Source organism: Delphinus delphis, chromosome 9, assembly GCF_949987515.2.
Source record: "Delphinus delphis chromosome 9, mDelDel1.2, whole genome shotgun sequence".
Taxonomy (NCBI): Eukaryota; Metazoa; Chordata; class Mammalia; order Artiodactyla; family Delphinidae; genus Delphinus; species Delphinus delphis.
This window is the reverse complement of record NC_082691.1, coordinates 30,080,369-30,104,582: the sequence shown is the minus strand read 5'-3', so window position 1 is coordinate 30,104,582 and position 24,214 is coordinate 30,080,369.

Below are 24,214 nucleotides of genomic sequence, written 5' to 3'. Positions count from 1 at the left end.
TTTGGTTACCAAAGGGGAACTGGGGGAGGGTTAAATTAGGAGTATGAGATTAACAGATATAAACTACTGTACATAAAATAGATAAGCAAAAGGATTTACTGTATAATACAGGAAAAAATATTCAAAATCTTTTAATAACCTATAATGGAAAATAATCTGAAAAAAATATATATATATAACTGAATTACTCTGCTGTATACCCGAAACTAACACAATATTCTAAAACTAACACAATATTGTAAGTTAACTATATTTTGATGAAAAAATCATTTCAAAATCATTACTGTTCAATAAAAATCTCTACACTTAATTTGGTACTTATGTGGAAATATACACTAAGATCACATATGTGGGTTTATCATAATATATGACATATATAACATACATTTTTATACAATATATTATGTATACATTATATACATGTGTACACATATATATGTATTCATATGGCATATTAATATATACTATATATAATATAGAAATACATATGTATACAATTTTACCATCCCATAATAATTAGAATTATTTTCATTTTACTCCATTAATAATTATAAGTTATCAGGAATAATTCAAAAGCTGAGTATAACTTTTTAACAATTTTTACCATTGATCCACAAGTTCAATGATCTTTGATAATTGATTACACTTTTAGGCCTTGCAGATGTAATAAATTACAGGTTGGCGCTGATGTCACATAATTCAATATATTTAACCTTCCATTATTTGGTTGTGAACTCTAGCTTTAAAAACATGAAATCAAATACATTTAAATGAACTTCCCTTTACTGCGTTTTCAAATCTACAGAGAAAAAAATACTCCAACTCAAGTCAGAGTATGTGAAAATGCCTCAAAAAAGAAAAGAGAAAATAAAGGTTTATAATGTTTGGAAACTTTTTAGAAGCTTTGTTTCCAGTATTTTATTTTACTTATAGACCTTGGTCCAACACAAACTAACTAGAGTCAGGATAAATCTAATGATTTTCCACCAAATGAATTCCAAGCTTGCAAAAATAAGAACTGATAATAACAAGAACAATATTTTGATATCTCCCTTTCCTATTTAGGTCCATCAAGAGGAAAACTACAAAAATAAATAGTGGTCAATCCAAAAGGCAGAAGCACAAACATGACAGGCCTTGTGGTATTATTTCCTGAATGGCTCATGTGATTTGTTGGAGAGTATTTTTATAGGCTAAATTACAGGATCATAGAATTATGGAATTTTTAGAACTGGAAGGAATGTTAGCAATCACTAGGGTGCTGTTTAGTAAACTTTCCCTTGAATGTTCAAAACAATACCCGAAGGAACTCATATAATTTCCTAAGACCTTCCTTTCCCTGAAGACGGCTTTCTATACATGTTGAGGTGCTTGGGTATACAGCACCATGTAGCTTCACTACATTGTGATTTGGTACAGGGTGGATAAGGTTTGCTTCTTTAGGATTCTACCCAAGGAGGTTTATCATTGGAAGTTAACCCTGGGATTCATAGGCAAACATATTTATCAAAACATATCCCATACAGAAATCCAGATAATACCACCAGGATAAATTTTCTGTGTATAAAAATGCATGTCACTAAGTAAAATCTGCAATATGTAGCAGAAACTTTAGCCTAGCTTGTGATCTCTAAGATTACATTATAATATGTTTGTAGATTATGGTGTTTTTTAGGGTAGAGTTTATGTGCTACATTACTGTAACTCATATAGAACCTAGCCTTGCATATAGAAGGAGGTGGATATTTGTTTTATTTTTTAATACTTTAGGTGGCATCTGTCTCAAAAAGAAAAACAAAACAAACCTCTGGAGTATAATATGGGCATCTAAAGTGTCCCATTTATTTTAGTAGAATTATTAGGGAAAATTTAACTGTGCTTAAAGAAGATTATCTCATTCAAGCCTCACAAAAATCTAGTTTGCAAGTGAGAAGACTGCTTAGAGAGGGATAATCATTTGACCTGAGTTACACAGCTGTTAAGGCACAGCTCTAAGCTTCAAGCCCAAATGTCTGTTAAAGCCCCCCTGTGAGGAATGACAGAAAGTGAGAAGAATTTGTACATTAGTTCATCCATTTTTCAAAGGAAGGATAATAATTCTTAGAAAATTTATATCAAGTAAAAAATACGTAATAATTCTAATTACTGTATGAAAAATGAAAATTTAAACTGAGATGTACCATGGAATCTAATCAAAGAGGAAAACGAAACAAAATCATTCTCCCCAGAAATCTCCCTTTTACCCGTCTCCAGAGTTTCTTCATACTAAAAAAGAAACACAGCATCCCCTGGAATATAAACGATGCCTGGAAAACATGCTCCTGAGGATGTGATGGACTAAGGTCCTCCTCAATCTACATTCCTCTCAGTCTAGCTCATAACTCTGAATATATGTTGTTGGAATGATTAGCTAGTCTGTGGATTCAGCTGCTTCCATATATGCCCGTGGTACAAGTTTGTATATTTCCCTCAACTCTAACTTTCAAGCATGCACAGATTTGGTAAATTATTTCAATCTTTCACAATTTCTGTTCTCAACATGTTGAACTTCTGCCTTTCAAGCATTCTATTAAATAGTTACACTCATTCTCTGAACCCCATTGTCTTTCTGCTGAGAACTAGCCATACAATGTTGATCTTATAGATTAGCAGACTTCACCAGTAGTTGATATTAGAAGTTTATTCTCTTTATTTTCTCTTTCACTGGGCATTTTGCCCCATCCTTGTGGGTGATTTCTAAGGTCACTTGATACCTTTATTTTTATTTAAGGGGGTTTCCTAAGGTCACTCGATATCTTTATTTTTATTTACATATCTTGGATCTTTCATTAGGAAAAAAGACACTTTTCCACTGAAAATAAATCAAAATACTGGGTGGGCTTGTAAAGTTCCAAAATTATTTAAAAGTCATACTTAGCTGCCAAAATTGATATCATTTATCAGCTGGCATTTTTAGTGCAAGAAAATTTCCAATTATTTGAATCAACTTTTTAAAGTAAATGAGGATATGATCCTCATGTTCATTCTAGCAATTTTTTTTTTTTTTTTTTTTTTTTTTTTTGCGGTACGCGACCCTCTCACTGTTGTGGCCTCTCCCGTTGCAGAGCATAGGCTCCGGATGCGCAGGCTCAGCGGCCATGGCACACGGGCCCAGCTGCTCTGCGGCATGTGGGATCTTCCCAGACTGGGGCACGAACCCGTGTCCCCTGCATCGGCAGGCGGACTCTCAACCACTGCGCCACCAGGGAAGACCCCATAGCAATTTTTTTTTTTTTAACATTGTGTTTCCTTGGCTATTTTGTAATCTGGCTGGATAAAAATTGCAAATCAGCATATTAAATAATTAGAATTAATAAACTAATGTGAGAACTGATACCATCTCAACTTAGCATTACTACAGTAAGTTTTCATTCAGTGCCTTAAGTTTAAAGTGGAAGTGAGCAGTAATCAACAGACTCAAGATTTTTAATACATAATAGTTCTATCTCATTCACATAGTATTTAATGAACTATATTTTACTATATAAAGCAAAAATGTTCTTAATCTATATTTATTAAATCTGATTAATCAATAGTTCTTGTAAAGGGGTCCCTTACAGTAACTGTTAGGATTACATAGGAGGAAAAAATCAATTACTCACATTCCACTTTACAGGAAGCAAGAAGTATGTGTAAGTTTATAAGAAATTTTGCATATTATTTCAATGACCTTTTATCTCAACTTCAAAATTGTCAGATTTTATACATACCTAGAGTATTAAATTTTATTTTAGCCAGCTTCACCTCTGCTTTCTAAATACAGCCCATACAGAGCCTATTTCTTAGCAAAACCATTCTTGTCTGCTATATGGAGCTATTCACTTACTCCCCTGTGATGTATTTGACACATTTTTCAGTTGGAGATCATACCCTATTGTTTTCTAATTATTATTTATGTCTGCCTTCCCTTTTAAAATAATGGACTTGTAAACAGACGGTCTCTTCTGTTTCATATTTCCACACTCTCTACTTGGCACTCTTTCTAGCACTTAGAAGATGAACTAGAATGTAAATTTCCACCAGTCAATAAATTTCATGAGGCAGGGCTTTTGTTGTTTGTACAATGATGTGTCATGATCACCTAGAAAGTGTCTGGCACATAGGAAATTCTCATTAAAGAAATATTCATTGATCTCATAAAGTTTTATTAAATTTAAATTAATTAGTTTATTCAATTAGAATTATTTTTTAAATTTGAATTAGATCCTAAAGTGTCTAATCATGAAAATTATCATTTGCCTTTCTATTAGCTTCTATGAATTGTATCAATGTATAAAATATTTTCTGAATTTAAGTTTGCACCTCAACACACATTTCAGTCACCAAAATAAAGGAAAGAATCAGATCTGCTACATCAGATTGTAACCCGTGCCTGCCTTTCTGACACAAGCACCATCTAATACGTGTGCATTACATTTCCCAAGTCTGGTACTCTCATCAGAAGCTTCAACCAAACTGTGTTTGAGTCTTAACACTGAAAATGGGGTGGAAACTTTGCTGTAGAGTCTCACTCATGATATTTCTGGCACTATTTAGGTCATTTCATGCCAAATAATTGCAAGAGGCCACATTAGATTTCAGAAGGACATACCACCTCTTGCCAGAAACAGGAAGATAAGTGAACATGATGAAACTGTCACAGGTTAACAGTAATTACAACAACATATTTTTCAAGCCCTCTCTTTGGCAATCTCCTGTTTCCAGTCTGTAATTTTAATTGTTCCATTCATATTGAATTAAACGTGAACTAGTAAAATTTAACTTATTTATTTAAAAGAGCACTGGACTGTGAAAATCAAGAGACCCAGATTCAGGGATCAATTGAATCATTAACAAGCTGTGTGTCTTTGGCAAGTCCCCTCTTTTTTTTCATTCTTAGGATCCCAAACTGAGAAAACAGGAGATTGAGCTGTGTGGTGTTTGAAGTCCCTTCAAGCTCTAAGATTCTAAGATCCTTTTAACTTATCCCTAAACTTTGACATTTCCCAATTTTCACCCATATCATTATACTTTATGTTCTCTCCTTAGCTTAGAATACCCTCCCCTTTCCCTACTTTTTCAAATCTTGATGACTTTTCAAGACCCAACTTACTTCAAATTTCCAAAAAGAAGCCTTCCCTGATTGCTGTGTGTGGACATATTAACAGCCATATGAATATACTATTTTGTTGGATAGATTAGTTTTTTCTATTCAGCAATAGTTTTGCATATGTATTAGTCTTGTGTCTCCAAGTAGGTTACCTATGCTCTTGAAGAGAGAATGGCTATGCTTCCTTTGTATGCCTCATGGCATTTAGTAGTATTGTAGGTATTCATTAGTTTTCTGTTGTTGTCTACTTTCAAGAAGCACTTGATTGACTGCTTACTTAATTCATTTTTGAAATGAACCTGTAATATTTGTGCAATTAAAAAAATCTACAATTAAAACTTCACAGTTTACTTTTTGCATAAGCTCTTAAGCAAGATCTGACTAAATTTTCCATTCTGTTGATAATGCTGGTATTTGAAGGGTCTTTCATTTTTGAATTTATATACCTTGTTGTTTCTGAGAATCAGTTTTGTCTATGAAGGAGAAAAAGGCTTTTGGTGAGACCCCTGTGTATGTTCAAGTAGTGGGAAATTTTACCATTCCAGATGATTCATTTTAGCTAAAACATTTCTTTATATGGCCTAAGGAATGAGAGGATTATGACTCAAGAGAACCAGATTTTAGTACCAGCTTTGTCAGGAAATCCCTGGATAATAAAACCAATAAATTAAGACGTCTGTGCTCAGCTTTCCTATTACATCTTTAATTCAGTCTTATTCTCCTGACTTATTTCATAGATTAGCTGAAAATAAAATGAGAAAGTTTTTTAAAACAAATTTTAAATACAAGTGGTATAAAAATGCTAGAATATTACTACTTTCAGCTTGCTTTTTCTATCCTCAGTTCAACTGTGTCTTTCTTATCAATCACAATTGTTGAGATTATTTTAAAATTCAGAAGAAAAAACTCCAAAAGAAAAATTGTACATGAAACTGGGACTTTCCTTTTGCTGAAAATAGATATAGGCAGAAGCAATGCATATGAGACTCATCTAAACAGCCAGTGTGATTTTTAAAATTACTTTAAAAAATGTTTTAAATTACTTTTCTTTTTTATGAGTTTAAAAAATGTTTATTTGACAAAATGAAAGGTGGACAACCCTACACTGATTTCCATTTTTAATTTACTTCTTCACGAAAAACAAAAGCACAAGAACCACTGGTCTAGCCCAACTCTTCATTTTCAAGCAGAAAATAAGTCAAGCCCTGGAGTGATCACATGACTTTCTCAAATTCCAGATTTAAAGTGGTTAAAATGATACAAATGATCTTATTTACAAAACAGAAACTGACTCACAGATATCTCAAAATCAAACTTATGGTTATCAAAGGGGAAATGAACATGGGGGGAAGTGATAGATTAGGAGACTGGGATTAACATATACACTTTACTACATATAGAGTAGATAACTAATAAGGACCTACTGTATAGAACAGGGAGCTCTGCTCAACATTCTATAGTAACCTATATGGGAAAAGAATCTGAAAGGGAATGGAGATATATATATATATAGAGAGAGAGAGAGAGAGAGATAGATAGATATATTACTGATTCACTTTGCTGTACACCTGAAACTAACACAACACTGTAAATCAACTATACTCCAATAAAAATTTAAAAAATAAATAAATAAAAATAAGAGCACATATACAAAAATATTAAATTACTTTTCTATTTAAAAAATTACTTTTCTATTTTCTAAAGAAGACACTTTTTCCCCACAAAATCTCTCTAATACAGTGTGCTTTTACTTTATGGAACATAAAACATATGACTTTTCTACAATGGGTAAATTTGCTGAAGCCTGTGTCTGGAGCACATGAGCCAACGGTTGAGGTTATGGCAAAGCCTATTTCTTACTGAGGTCCTCAGTGTCAAAGAAAACTGTTAAAACATGTGGGAGTGTCGATTAGTGTGTGTTGCATTAACAATACCGTTCTTGGACTACCCTGGTGGCGCCATGGTTAGGAATCTGCCTGCCAATGCAGGGGACACGGGTTCAAGCCCTGGTCCGGGAAAATCCCACATGCCTCGGAGCAACTAAGCCCATGCGCCACAACTACCGAGCCTGCGCTCTAGAGCCCGTGAGCCACAACTACTGAAACCTGTGCCCGTAGAGCCTGTGCTCCACAACAAAAGAAGCCACCGCAGTGAGAAGCCCACACACCGCAACGAAGAGTAGCTCCCGCTTGCCGCGACTAGAGAAAGCCCGTGCACAGCAACGAAGACCCAACGCAGCCAAAAATAAATTTATGAAAACAAACAAACACAAAACAGAATACAGTTCTTTACTGAGATATATTAATTTATAAAGAAACTCTAAAACTTTATAGAAGACTACAACTACACACTTTTCTGATAAATATTAAATAAAAATGCCAACAAATAACAAGTGAATTAATTGTCTTGGGTTTCCTCTTAAGATAGTATATATAACTTTCCGTTAGTTATCTATTAATTAGATCTCTTCTAGTTTGTTCAGTTTTAGTAAGACGTTTTTATATTCTTGATTGATCATTCCTTTTAATCTCCTTTTCTTGTTATTTTTTCTTTTGGTTCATTAATTATTTTATTAAGAGCTAATTTTAATTTAATAAAGTACATTCATTTTATCATTTTATTTTCACAATAAACCCATGAGGTAAGTAACATTATCATCTTTATTTAACTAAAGACAAACTTAAGTTTTAGAGAGATAAATAACTCACCAAAGACCATATAGTGAGCAAATGGCCAAGTCAATAACAAGATCCAAGCATTTCTGAATCCAGAGTAGATGTTCTTAACCCTAATCCATTCTGCCTTTGTCTCACCAGCATTATATGTTTATTCTGCCTTTGTCTCACCAGCCTTTGTCTGGTCTTTGTCTCACCAGCATTATATGTTTGTCTGCCTTTGTCTCACCAGCATTATATGTTTATTAGTCCTTAATTCTTTTTCCTTGAAGAAGTCCATGATCATTCATCTTTGGAAATATTTTTCACATTTGAAATTTATAATCAGAAAAAAATTAACTCTAAACTCAATATTTCAGCTACATTTACATAATATATATCAGAAATTATGAGAATTAAAATGCAATCATAGAATAAGCACATATTTTGCATCCACACAGCTCTCTCTATATACAGACACATAATAAGGTAGATTGATTGGTTTTCAATAAAGTAATTCATTCATTCATTTACTTAAGCATAATTCTTTATTTGTCAAGGTCATGAAAAACAAGAAAAGACTGAGAAACTGCCATAGATCTCAGGATATTAAGGAGACATGACTAAATGTCATGTGGTATCCTGAATTAGATCCTGGAACAGAAAAAAGACACTAGAGGAAAAACTGGTGAAATCCAAATAAAGTCTTTAGTTTAATTAATAGTATTACCAAGGCTAGTGGTTTAGTATTGACCAAAGCACCGTAGCAAATATTATGTTAACATTAGGGAAAGCCAAGTAGAGGATGTACAGAAACTCCTTGGATTATCTTTGCAATTTTTCTGCATATTTTGAGATTTTTTTTTTTAAGTTTAAAATTAAAAAATGCTTTATTGAATACCTAGCATGTGCTATACTGTGCTGAGGAGTAGTCAGGAAAGAAGAGTTAAGAGAGCTCCTGCCTTCGATGAGTTCACATCTAATTAGGTTAGTAGTTCTGACTGCAAAAGAGTAGGACACTGTTTTGTACGGATATGCACAGAAAGCAGATGGGGGTACAAAGAAAAGAGGACATGAACTCTACTTGGCCAAGATAAAGAATACTTGGTGGTTCAGAAAATACTTCACTATATTATCTAAATTGTTAGTGTGACAAAAATGGATACTATTTGTAGGCCAATATTGCTTCTTATTTTGAGGATAATCTTGAAAAAATTATGTGTGGACAAATATTTCTCTTTATGAATAACAAAAGGTTTTATATGGATAGATTAGATAGGTAGTAGAGAGATGTAATAAAAAGATTGGATATAAAAATTGTCTTATATATAATACTAAAATACTTTTCTTAAGGTAGTGATATGCAGTTTACTTTACTCTAGACACTAATAGCATCTAATTAGCAAGAGACCCAAGAGAATAGGAAATATTTTAACATTTCAATTGGTAGTGGGCAGTATAGATAGCAGTTCCTTCTCCATTAGAACATAATTTTACAAGCTCCTGTTAGACTTGTAGAAATATTAACTTTTTCAAGAAATAAGGACTTATAACTGAAGTTTTCTTAGGCTTGTTTATAATGCCATCTATCATGTTTCAGATAGGAAATTTTTATCTAAATATGGTCCTCCGATATTCAATTACATTGTCTACATTTAACAGAGTTATGAAAACTAATGCAGTAATTGCTTTGATAAGAGGTTTAGGTTAGTATTCAAAAACATAGTATCCTTGAGAGAATAATTATAAATCAACTATGGGATCTGCTTTTGTAACTAATCATTTAGAAACGCATTAACAGAAGGTTCTGTGAACAGCTGAAATACTGGGCATGTCACTTTATGTTTGGGTACTATAAATATAGGATTAAAAAGGCTTTATGAACGTTTAACTACATTTTAACTAACACCCTGCAGTCCATTTTCTATCAGTAAAATGCCTAGGAGTTTACACTTGTAGAGTTTCAAGAAATCCAGATGGACTGCATTACCGTTTGGCTTCTTTGAGCAGTGTGAAAACATGACCTTGTTTCTCACAAAAGTACACAGTTTTATGTTAGTGTTAAGTGCTGTAATATCTCTAAGCTTTTAACTTAATTTGACCTGCTCAAAACAAAATATTCCATTTTGTTGTTATATGAGAATTGTTATGACTTACGATGATACTGGCCTATTTGCCAATAATGGGACCTAACATAAATATACAATCAATAGCATCATGACGCCATCTTAGGTATGTAAAGTTGACTCTTTTGATACACCATTAGACATACATGGACTTGGATTTGTTTTCCTGGTAGTGGTAATAAATTTGACTCAATCCATCCACATTGTGTTTTCCAGTCCTTCATATGACCTGCGGTTTTATTTGCATTTTAGTTGTCAGAGTTCTCAGACACAGTAAATTCAGATATATTGAAGTAATAAAGTTTGTTTTTGGTTCACCAGCCCCTACTTTCTCTACGTTGGCCTCTCTTGCTTACTCAACCTTTAGATATTCTCTCAAGAAATGTTCTCAAGATAGGAGCTGATAACCTCATTTACATTTCAGCATGAGAAACAAAAAGCATGTCAACTTCCCCAGTGGTACTTTCTTTTTTTGGCAGTTGAAAAATCTATTCAAGCAAAGGACACAAAAGGGAACCCCTGTAATATTGAATACAAATAGGATTATTGTAAGTTCTGCTTGGAAGGAAGCATGAACCTTTTCATTATCCTAACGTGGATGATCCACAGAAACGCTTATATCTAGGTTTGCTGGGAACAGATCCAGTTCACATCTGTTACCCTGGCATAATTACAAATTGAGTTTCATTTTACTGTCAAAAAAAAAAAATCCCAATTTGGATTTTAAACTATATAGTTGTTTAGCCCTGTGAAAGACCTTGCCCACAGAGGGACCCATATTTTGCCCAGAACAGGATAGAGTGAAGAATACATAAATGAACTGTAGTTAGTTAGGGCCAACGTTTCACAATAGTCTAGAGTAGAGCTTGTGAGGCTATTACTGTGATGCCATTTCCCTGAGTCTTTCTCAGTTTTCAGCTACTACTTTTTACATGAATAGGAATCATTACATAATGTGATATATATTTCTAATTGAGAAAAATTCAAGTGGAGAAAAGCTTTAATTAAGTTGTTTAAATTTCATGACAAGGCAAGCCCTGAAAACATCACGATAATTTTATAGAAAATAATACACACTGTTAAATAAAGCAAGATGAGGGAAAAGGTATATATTTCCATTAGATACACATCAGCAATAAACACCTCAATCATGAAAATAAAAATCAGTGATAAGCATTTTTCTATCTGTTGCTGATGACCCATTGTAATACATCTACGTCATAGCCAAAGAAACAAAAAACATTGAGCCAGATCTAGTGATTTATTTTTTTACATATCAATTCAATATATACTTTAAAATGGGAATTTTATATAAATGTATGAATTTTTAGTATTTTTAAAAATCTGAATTCCTCTTTAGGTAGCATGTGCTTTCTTCAGTTTAAAATAATCCTTTAAATTCCTCACCATTCTTGTACTTGAGCCTTTTGATTTCTGTATAGTTTATCTGGCCTGTGCTGAATGTACTCAGTCAGCACTTAGCGTGGTGCTTTTTTTTTTTCACTCTATTGGCTGAAAAACAAAAAAATTTACTTTCCAATGCTTTCTTGCAACTAAGGAGGCTGGGAAACTCAAAATTACCTTCCCATAGTTCCTGAGCACCAAAGTTCTGGATGTGTCTTTGGTTCTAGTAACTGATAAACTCAGATTAGTTTCGGAAGACAAAAGTGAGGCACTTCTGTTTCCAATTTTGTCCTTGGAGATGTGAGTATTTAGTAGTGGTTACACGGGTGGATCCAGCATTCCAGGGTCTGGTAACCTGCTGTGGGGAGACCCTTGTAATCGCCTAGATGTTAGCAGCAGGAGCTTGCTGAGCTCTGGGCTGCAATTATGAATTGACTATCGCGATGGCATCCCCTGACTCTAGCCCTCCAGTCATTCCCTGACGGTGTAAAGCAGACATTTATTTAGGAAAAATCACTAGAATTATCACCCTTAGTTACAAACATGTAAATTAAACTATACTCATTGTCCCATGAAAAAATGTAACAGAACATTTTAGGTGACCCACGCTGCTCCCATACCAATTATTAGGCCAATGCAAGTGCTTCTGAGTTGGAGGTTAGAGATTTGAATGATCAGGGGCATTTTTTTTTTTTTACATCGTTATTGGAGCATAATCGCTTTACAATGTTGTGTTACTTTGTGCTGTACAACAAAGTGAATCAGCTATGTGTATACATATATCCCCATAGCCCCTCCCTCTTGAGACTCCCTCCCACCCTCCCTATGCCACGCCTCTAGGTGGTCACAAAGCACCGAGCTGATCTCCCTGTGCTATGCAGCAGCTTCCCACTAGCCATCCATTTTCCATTTGGTAGTGTATATATGTCAAGGCTACTCTCTCACTTCGTCCCAGCTTCCCCTTCCCCCCACTGTGTCCTCAAGTCCCGTTCTCTCTATAAATGTCCGCTAAAAGTGGCTTACTTTTTCAATATAGAAGAGGGATCCCTAAATGGTACAGTATCAGGACAGGGAATAGAAATCTTTCTAATTATTTCAAACAACAACAAAAAACCTGATCGTGGAGAATTAGATCTTCCTTTACACCGTCCGGGGATGACTGGAGGGCTAGAGTCAGGGGACTGTCATCACGATAGTCAATTCATTCCTGCCCTGCCACTAGGTTCATCAGTACCATTTTTTTAGATTCCATATATATAGGCATTAGCATAAAGTATTTGTTTTTCTCTTGCTGACTTACTTTACAATGATCAGGAGCATTCTAAGAAGAGTACCAAAGGCTCACCTATTTAATGGATTTATATATCCCCAACCAGTATCTGAGGGTAGGAAAAGGAACGAATGTCAAGGACCACCCCCCCAAAGAGAACAGAACTCACTGTGATGGGATAAAAAGTCTGGATAGAGAATTTAGTTTGTCAATGGGAAGACCCATTGTGAAGCAAAGATATCGAGACTGACTGCCTGTACCTCAAATCCAACACAGACACCTTCACATGATGTGCGTGATTTGGGAGCAATGGCTAAGGAGATGGGTCAACTGAACTCTATGAGATTCCACTCCAACCTCTCAAGGTGTTGATGTGCAAAGGCTCCCGTATATAAGCCAAGTTAGCAAAGAAAGAGAGACATTAGCTTCTTGTGGAATAGTTCCTATTGGTTCCATTACGCCTGGAGAACTAGGACAATTATTTTCTCCCAAATTCTCTCCTTAGAACTCTTGTCTGTGAAGGATTTAAATGCTTCAGTTAAATATTTCTATTGCTGGCAGCCTAATTCCTGTCCATGTGACTTCTTTCAAACCACAGCAGAAGTCTCATATTGGTCTCCTACCCACAGGGTCTCCCCAGCACTGCATACTTCTAACAGATTCATCATCACAGGGCTAAAGGATTCCAGTGAGTTTCTGTCATCCTGGAACACTGACTGGCATTCTAGAACGCAGGACAGAAGTGTCTATGAAAAAGTATTTGTAACTTAATAACATATAGGTCAAAAGCAATTTCCCCAAAAGGATTAATGATACAAGAACCCCATTTCACTTCCAGTGTGCTGGCAGCAGTAACCAGTGATTTGTCTCTATGATGACATTAGGAGAAGCTGAAGCATGAAGCTCTTCACCCCACAAAGAGAAAAACTTACTGTCAAACGTGGTATAGTTGGGAGATAAAGAGCTACTGCCTGGTAGCATCATAGAGAGAAGGTCATGAAATCAACCATTCTCTAGTTCCACATGCCTTAAGAAAGGTCAGTAGCTCAAGTAGTGATCATTTTATGATCTAAGCTTTTAATTAAAAAGGAAGCCTCTCTGACGTATAAGACAGTGTCACACATGGCAAATGATTAAGTTTAAAATTGCCATAGAGATGCATGTAATACAGCACAAATGCAATAAAAATATGAGGAACTCTGTTGATGAAGAAGAGGTGTTATTCTCTCCCCAGGAGTGACTTACTACATCTGTTAATTTATGGGTGCCATGCTGGCACTGGATAAGAGCATCCTGCCAGACAGTGGTACAAGTTATTCTGAGAACTTAACATTCATATGTTGACTATGTTTTCAATAAGCAAGCAACAGGCCCACTGGCATAGACCAAAATTTCATATCAGATTTCATATACGAGAATTAAAAAGCCTCTGTAATACCTGCCATTATCCTCAAATTCTACAAGCTGTTTCCCACAAATTCAAAACATTCAGCTACTCAGTGCATCTGGTCTTGCTCATGCCCAAACATCAGATCAGCATGCATTAGTTCGTTCTGAAAACACAATCACCTATTATCATCATTAGGTGATTCTGTAGTCAGAACAATACATAGGAACTGCCTCTGCTGTCAAGAAGCTCATATTCAAGTGGGAGAAAGAGAGAGAAATGTAAGGACACCATTACAGTATAACATAACACATGCAACTATACAAGCACAGGCAAGATAAAGAAATATAGACAGGGCTGTGAGTAAATCTTACTGAGGCAAGTCAGCAAGGATGGCAGATAATATTCTATGTGCTTCCTAACATTTACAGTTAGTTTCAGATCACATGACCATGCCTACTTAAGGACTGTATGTCACTTAAAGGACAGTTCCCCCCCATGTCCCACTCTCTCTTTCCCTTTGGTAATGGCCAGGAAGGCCTTATGGAGACTGCAAAGCCACCGAATAGAGGCAGCCTGGAACTCTGAGGCTACTTGAAGAAGAGGCCTTAGTGGGATTGAGAAATAAACTTTATCTTGTTCAGCCACAGAGTTCTCTAATGTGTCTGTTGCATAGCTAACATTTACTATCTCGGCTATTTTAGAGAGAAATAATTTGGTCAACTTCGTTAAATGTTACAACTTGGATCTGGGAATACAAAATTGTATCAGATTTTGACAGGTGAGTCATAGACTGTAGCATCAAGTAGCATAGTCATTGAAAAGAGTACATATGTATATGAAGATATGCAGTTCTGAAACACTCTTCAATACTCTAAGATTTGATAGTCACATATCAATAGGCAGGATAGGAGAGATAAGCAAGATTCTCTAGATCATCAAAAAGAAATTTAAAAATCTTATGGTCAAAAGTCAAGCATTGATTTTTTTTTAATTTTTTACTTTTTTTTGCAGTACTCGGGCCTCTTACTGTTGTGGCCTCTCCCGTTGCGGAGCATAGGCTCCAGGCATGCAGGCTCAGCGGCCATGGCTCACAGGCCCAGCCACTCCATGGCATGTGGGATCTTCCCGGACCAGGGCACAAACCCATGTCCTCTGCATCGGCAGGCGGACTCTCAACCACTGCGCCACTAGGGAAGCCCTCAGGCATTGATTTTTAAAGGGAGTCAAAACCATGGCCTGGTTTGTGTTTCCTAAAAAGGTCAATCTGGTAGCAAAATGAAGAATATTATGTAAGTAGTTTGACAGATAGGTTAAAAACCATCAGCCTGGGTAAAAAAAATAAGACACAACAAAAGCACAGACACAGAAGTAAAAAGGTTTAATCTAATGACTATTAACAAGGCAAAATTTGAGGGGCTTAGGTAATTGATTATAAATAGGAGGATTAGTGAAGGAAGAGTCAGAGTTTAGCTCCTAATTTCCAGCATCTGTATGGATAATGCCACCAGTAGCTGAGCAGTTACATAGGAGAAAGATTTGGAGGTAAAATAATGAGTGTATGACTCATTGTGTTGGCAAATTTTCAGCAAACAGGTAGAAAACTCAGAGCCTATCTAAAGCCTAGAAATAAAGACTTCTCATAACATTGTGAATATAGTAAGTACTCAATATATATGTTTTCCTCTTTTTCTTTAACTGAAGGATAGCTATATCAAGGGCATGAAATTTGGGAACTAGACCAATGATTAGAAAATATTATTTGTTCATAAACCTAAATAGCAAAGGTTTTGATAGTATTGAACTGAGAAGAAACATGCAAATGCCATAAGAAGATTTGATATTTCCAAAGAATCTCTGAAGGAATGACAACCATGTCCTGTTATCCAATCTCAGCAATGGAATTCATTTGCTGCAGAACTGTTTCCACACACTTTCTGAACTAAAAAAGAACAGATCATTATTTCCTGAAAATTAAGTAAAGAGAGGGAAGAGGATGAAGCAGAGCAGATAGAGGAATTTTTTTAAAAACCCAAGATTTTCTATAAAGTCTTATGAAAAATTCTCCATTGCAATACTGGAGATGATTGACAGAAAGAAAAAACAAATGAAACAAAATAAAATCTTGTTAATAAAAGTATGAATTAGCTTCTACCAAACCTAACGTTTCCCCAGCCCACACATATGACATACTTTATTAGGCTATACGCTAGTTGAGTAGATGCTTCCCAGTGGCAATTTCACTATTTACAAGGTTTTAATGCCGTAGTGGTTGTCCAGAACTTGTTAACGTTACTAAAGGTTTTTCCCAAGAGGGTTGCCACAGCACAGCTGTCAAAAGTATACCCACTAAGTTTAAATAATCAGTACGACATTTTACAAATGAGTAAAAGCCAAGAGACTCAAAGTCTGGAAAACTTATCCTGAACTAACATTCTTGATTTCCTCAAAGCCTTAAAAATGAAAAGAATAAAAATGTCCACATTACCGGTAAAGATTCTTGAAGTTGTCTCTGCATAGTTTTCTGTAACTAATTACCTTTAAAAAATGAGTGTTTGCAAAGCTAATATAAAGCAACATTCTCAAATGGTCAAAATCTTGGACCGCATACACCTGGCCTTGGTTATTTTTCTGTGTGACCTTAAGAAGTTACTTTCAATTTCCCCGTCTACCAAAAGATGATAAAAAACATTTGTTTACCCCTAGAACTCTGGTGGAAATGAGTTAATAAATTAGAAAAAGTTATTCTGAAAATTATAAAAGTACTTCATAAAATCCAATTATCAATTATACTTTCAGAGCTTTATTTTTTTTCTCAAAGGCATTTGCACTGAACTAGATGTAACATATGTATAATTAAACTGTTATGTTTCTTCTCATGTGTAAGCATATGTTTGGAACTAAGCAAGGAGTGAATTTTTAATCAATGTATATTCTTCAAGACAAAAAAGGCTATTCATCACAAAAGTAGCTATAAGAAATAAAGGAAATGCTACATGGAACTTATATTGACAAACATTTATTTATAATGGTAACAATAACGATCACTTTCACTGATTCTAGAACACATAACTTTATATCTCTGGAATTAAGATACATTTTACAATTGAGGGCAATTCATAGTTTATTGATAATGGGGGGTTTTTTGTACAGAAAATAATGTGTCTTAGAAAAAACTATGTGTAATGTGTTTGAATAGTGCTTTCAAAGTGCCTTCTTTGTGGATGCAAACTGAAATCCTACTCACTCAGCAAAATGAAGATATTTTTTCTGTATTTTATAAATACAGAAATTCACAATCAGACTACTAAGAGCAAATGTGTGTCAGTTCATGCCTTCCAGAAGAGAGGCCAAGATGGAATTAGACATGAAAGGGAGTTAATGGGGGAGAGACAGGAAAAGGCAGGAGGGACTTCAGACCTTGATGCTGATCTGACTCCTGTGGCAGGATAGAGAGGATTAAGAAGGTTTGTATTGAGCCTATTACTGCTGCTAGGATGGTGAGAAATCATGAGGCTAGGTTTCCTGTTGGAGGACTTCCACGTCTCACAATAATGGACCCGCCTTAGTACATTGCCATGTTCAGTTACCAGCTGGGAGCTACCTGGGAGGAGTATGGACTTGGCAAGATGATGATGGGGCATCCAGACTGACAGCAGGTGGGACCTTCAGTCAACTGCGCTTCCCGCAGCCAGAAATCTTGGTTGTGGATTTCCATGGCCACCACACATGGTTTAGGCAATACAGCTCTTAAAAATTGGAACTATTTCCTTTGTATTATGAAATCTTTTTATTTCTAAGAAAAAAAATTTATTCCATATTAATAAGTCATATTTTTATAGCACATAGGAGTTTTTATTTCATACACATTATAAGTTTACTGGTATGTAAAGCCAAATAATTTAGTGTTATAGAAACACAACATGAAAAATTTGCTTCCTGTTTTCAGCACCTACACTTGATTATTTACTTGCATATTTTATCCAGAACCCACAGATCTTTCATGTATTAATCAGCAGCATTGTGAAATGCAAAGAACACCAGCAGAGGATTCAGGAAACCTAGTATTTGTCACTTTTTTTGTTGTGACCACAAACACACACTCTCTCTCTTCTCTCTTGCTCTCTCTCTATCCACCCCCTATCTGTCCCCTCTTTTCTTTCTTTCTCTCTTTCTCCTAATGACCTCTGGAAAATCATTCAGACTCTCTCAGCTATAATTTCATTATAACTAAAATGAGTAATAGCATTTAAAGTAGTTACCTTGTGAAAATATGTTCAATCAATTGACTAAAGAGTTTACAGATAATTCTAGGTGGTGATTAACCATACTAGAGGAATTCTGAATTCTGCAGAAAATAAAGAAATTGGACCAGCTTAACAGAACACAATAGGCTGATTCTGTTATTTTCAATCCTAGCCAGATCTGTGGTTTCTAAAGCAAACTTGAGCTATGCTCATATTTTAAGGACTCATCTACTGGTGGCACTGCCTACTAATAACACTGGATTTGCACAAACTGTTATGTTTCAGAAAGGGAAATATACCTCTAATCTGTGGTTTTTAAAATATATGTATAAAATATGAAGTAATAAAAACTGATCCAAAGAATATGGTTTCTTATAGTTTCAAGGCGGCTTTTAGGAAAAGTCCATTAATTTTTAAAGGTAGATCTATTGACTAAGGCGAAAAGTATACTGAGTAAAAGAATGACAGAAAACAGCAGAAAAGAAGTAACAGATTGGAAAAGAAGTTTCACTGTGTCCCTGAATTCTGGTTTTAAGATTGTATCTTTTGAACAATCATAACTTATAAATGAATTAGACAATATTATGATGAGGTGACAAATAAAATGAATTATATTTCAAATATAAATATAAAAATATTTTGTGATTTTGATTCATATAGTGTATTTATACAGACTATCTTTTTTGATCAATAGGCTAATGTAATTGAAATAAATAATGTAATTGAATTGACTTTATTAATTGTACTCCCTATTAAAATGAATATCAATTTAGTGGTAGTAACCAAGTTACAAGGCTATATATTCAGAAAGTTTCTTTTCCTTCTTAGCAAAATGATAAATGAAATTGAAGAGATACTAAAGTTTAATAAGATGAGAGAGAGATGTAAATATGCCATTCCAAGCAGTCAGATGAACAGCCATGGAAGAAAGGAGCAGTTAGACGTTTACAATTGAACAGTAATAATTTTATATAAAAAATATTGTATATTTTATCACTTCATTAAGGTATAATTCACATGTAAAAATTGCCATTTTATATATATCTGGAAAAAGCTATAATTCAAAAAGATACATGCACCCCTGTGTTTATAGCAGCACTATTCACAATAGCCAAGACATGGAAACAACCTAAATGTCCATTGACAGATGAATGGATAAAGAAGATGCGGTAGACCTACACAATGGACTATTACTTAGACATAAAGAATAATGAGATTAATGCTATTTGCAGCAATAGATGGACCTAGAGATTATCATACTAAGTGAGGTAAGTCAGAAAAAGAGACAAATACCATATGATATCACTTATATGTGGAATCTAAAATATGACACTAATGAACTTATCTATGAAACAAATACAGACTATAGAGACAGACTTGTGGTTGCTAACGGGAAGAGAGGATGCGGGAGGGATGGATTGGGAGGTTGGGATCAGCAGATGCAAACTATTACACATAAAATGGATAAACAACAAGGTCCTACTTACTGTGTAGCACAGGGGGCTATGTTTAATATGCTGTGATAAAGTATAATGGAAAAGAATATGAAAACGAATGAATATATATGTATAACTGAATCACTTTGCTGTACAGTAGAAATTAACACAACATTGTAAATCAATTCTACTTCAATAAAATTTTTTTTTAAAAAAATCACCACTTTAAGTGTATGAATCTATGAGTTTTGACAAATGTATTCAATAAACAGTAACCACAATCATGATATGGAACATTTCTTTCACCCCAAAAAAGTTTTCTCATAGCTTATTTCACTGAACCCCCTTCCCTTATCTTCACCCCTAGGCAAATATTCATCTGCTTTATTAATACTATAGCTTTGCCTTTTCTAGAATTTCTTACAAATGGAATATAGAATGTAGGCATTTTTGTCTGTTTTTTCACTTAACATAATGCTATTGAAATTTACTTACTCTAATACCAATTTATTCTTTTTATTCCTGAGTACTATTCCATGGTGGGGTTTACCACAATTTGTTTATCCCCTCTTCAACCGAGGGACACTTACAATGTTCTTACTTTTTGGTCATCAGGATCAAAGCTGCTATGAACATTCAATAACAATTCTTTGTGTGAACATATATTGCCATTCCTCTTGAGTAAATAACTAGGAGAAAGATTTCTAGGTTACATGATAAATGTGTACTTAACTGTATAAGAAACTGATAAATGATTTTCAAAATAGCAGTCTCATATTGTATGCTTACCAGTGTTATATAAAATTTTCAATGGCTTCAACACACCTGGTATTGTCAATCTGTTTGTAATTCTAGCAATTCTAGTGGGTTTGAAATGATAATTTGTATTGTCCTAATGATAATGAATGATGTTGAGAATTTTTCATGTCCTTATTTGCCATGTCAATATCTTTTATTTTTAAAGTGTCTGTTCAAGTCATTTGCCTTTTTAAATCAGTATTTTCGTCTTCTTATTAAATCATTTTTAAAGTAAATTATATTCTGGATGTCTTTTATCTTGTATATGTTTTGTAAATATTTGTTAATGTGAATGGTTTGCCATTTTGTCTTTATTGGGTGCATTTCAAACGACAAATGTCTTAATGTTGACTAAATTCCTATTTAGTTTTTAAAAGCTTATGATTTATTCTATTTGTGTCATGTTTAGGGATTCTTTGCCAATCCAAAGTAGCAAATGTGTTCACCCATGTTTTCTTCTAGAAAATTCATATTTTTAGCTCTTAGTTTAACTTCTATGATTAATTTCACATTAAAAACATTTTTGGTGTAATATATGAATTTTTAGTACATAGATAACTAATTGTTCCAGAAAATTTTATTAAAAATATTATTTTCAGTAAACTTTTAAATTCTAGAACAGTTTCAAATTTACAAAAATAACTACAGAAAGTCCCTGTGTACCCCACACTCAGTTTTCCTTATTGCTAACATCTTATGTGAGTATGGTACACTTGTCACAATTAACAAACCAATAATTATATACTATTACCAACAAAGTCTATACTGCATTCAGACTTCCTCAGTGTATCCCAAATTCTTAATCTGTTTCAGACCCACCCAGACTAACACACTACATTTAGTTGTCATGTCAACTTAGGCTCCTCTTGATTGTGACAGCTTCTTACATGTTCCTTATTTTTGATGACCTTGACAATTTTGAGGATTGTTAGTCAGGTATTTTGTAGAATGTTCCTTAATTGGTATTTGTCTGATGTTTCTCTCATGATTAGACTGGAGTTATATGTTTTGGGGAAGAAGAACACAAAAGCAAATTGCCATACTCATCATACCACATCATATCAAGTGTTCATACTATGGATATGGCTTTTAGTTCATCTTAAACTTGATGACCTGGTTTGAGATAACTTTTGCCAGGTCTCTCCACTGCAGAGTTACTTTCTTTCTCCTCCCTTTCCATACCCTACTCTTTGGAAGAAAGTCACTTTGCAAAGCCCACATTTAGAGAGTGGGGAGATGTGCTCACCCCCTTAAGAATAGAGTATCAACATAGATTATTTGGAATTCTTCTGCATGGGAGATTTGTCTATTCTAACTCACTTATTTGCTTAATCACTTATTTACATGAGCATGAATCCATGCATATTTACTTCATACTTTCGTTTATAATCTAATACTATTTTTTTCTCAAATTGTGACAACTTTGGTCATTGCAGAGCTCCTTCTATTGGTTGATATATCCCTTTGACATTCCCCATCTTTTAGGGGGTGGTCACTTTCTTACTTTATGGCCCTGAAAGATGTTCTAGGTTCACTCTGCATGTTTCTTTCATAATCCTAGAATCAGGAATTCACCAAAGAGCCCAAGTTTCTTTTATTAAAGAATGGGATTACAAACAAATTTCTAGCTGCTAAATGTGGTCGTTGCTACGGTGTGTCATTGATTCTTGGCTCCCAAAGCTAACAGAGCAAAGAGATATATGTGTGTATACTAGCCTATGCACATATACATATGTATAAATATTTCTATATGGAACAACCTATATTGATATTAAGCTAAATCTGAGTATACCCTGATATCACCAAGTCTTATGCGCTGCCACATGGATTATTCTCAGCCTCCTTCCCTTTCTTGTCTGCAAATTCCCACTCCAACAGGCTCCTACCATCCAATATCCATTTACTTAATTGTTCAATTCCAATAGACATGAATAGTGGCTTCAGGGTTTTTAATCAATACTCCATGGGAAACAATCTTATCAACTAGAGTTGAGTGCATATACACAGTTTTATTTGCAATTAGTCTTACACATTACATTAATTTCCAAAGGGACATAGGTCAGCCTTTTCTGTCACCCCTCTCAGTGAGTTTTTCTCACTGAAGCACTGCAAGGTAGACATTACAGAAAGATACTCTCATTTGTAGATTCAAATACCAAATAAAGGACCTTCTAAAGAGGTATAAGAGGAAAAACCAAAAATCAAATATATGAGACAATAGCAAGAAATGTTGGATAAATTTTTAAATCTATGAGAAGAATACAGTAAAGACATGTTTCTATAAGCCCTAAAGACTCTACACTACTAAAACTACCAGAACTGAAAAACGAATTCAGAAAGGTAGCAGGATACAGGGTTAACATACAGAAATCAGTTGCATTTCTTTACACTAACAATGAAATACAGAAAGGGAATGTTAAAAAACAATACCTTTCAAAATCACACCCCAAAAATAAATTACTTAGTAATAACTCTGACCAAGAAGGTATAAGAGTTATATGCTGAGAACTATAAAACATTAATAAAGGAAATTGAAGATGATTCAAAGAAATGGAGAGCTATTCCATGCTCTTGGATTGGAAGCATTAATATGGTCAACATGGCCCTACTACCGAAAGCAATCTAAAGATTTAATGTGATTCCTATCAAATTACCCATGACATTTTTCACAGAACTGGAACAAATAATCCTAAAATTTATATGGAACCATGAAAGACCCAGAATTGTCAAAGCAATCCTGAGGAAAAAAACAGAGCAGGAGGCATAACCGTCCCAGACTTCAGACAATACTACAAAGCTACAGTAATCAAAACAGCTTTGTATTGGCACAAAAACAGACATATAGATCTATGGAACAGAATAGAGAGCCCAGAAATAAACCCACACACCTACAGTCAATTAATCCTCGACAAAGGAGGCAAGAATATACAATGGGAAAAAGTCTCTTCAGCAAGTGGTGTTGGGAAAGCTGGACAGCCACAGGTAAACCAATGAATTTAGAATACACCCTCACACCATACACAAAAATAAATTCAAATGGCTTAAAGACTTAAATATAAGACATAACACTATAAAACTCCTAGAAGAGAACATAGGCAAAACATTCTCTTACATAAATTGTACCAATGTTTTCTGAGGTCAGTCTCCCAAGGCAATAGAAATTAAAAATAAACAAATGGACCTAATCAAACATACAAGGTTTTGCACAGCAAAGGAAATCATAAACAGAACAAAAATTTACAAACCTTACAAACAGCTCATAGAACTCAACAACAAAAAGACAAAAAGCCCAATTGAAAAATGGGCAAAATACCTAAGTAGACATTTCTCCAAAGAAGACATACAGATGGTCAACAGGCACATGAAAAGATACTCAACATCGCTAATTATTAGAGAAACGCAAATCAAATCTACAATGAGATACCACCTTACACCAGTTCGAATAGCCATCATTAAAAAGTCTACCTATAGCAAATGCTAGAGAGGGTGTGGAGAAAAGGGAACCCTCCTACACTGTTGGTGGGAATGTAAGTTGGTGCAGCCACTGTGGAAAACAATGTGGAGGTTCCTCAAAAAACTAAAAATAGATTCATCAAATGATCCAGCAATCCCACTCCTGGGCATATATCCAGACAAAACTATAATTCAAAAGGATACATGCACTCCTATATTCATAGCAACACTATTCACAATAGCCAGGACATGGAAACAACCTAAATGTCCATCGACAGATGAATGGATAAAGAAGATGTGGTACATATATA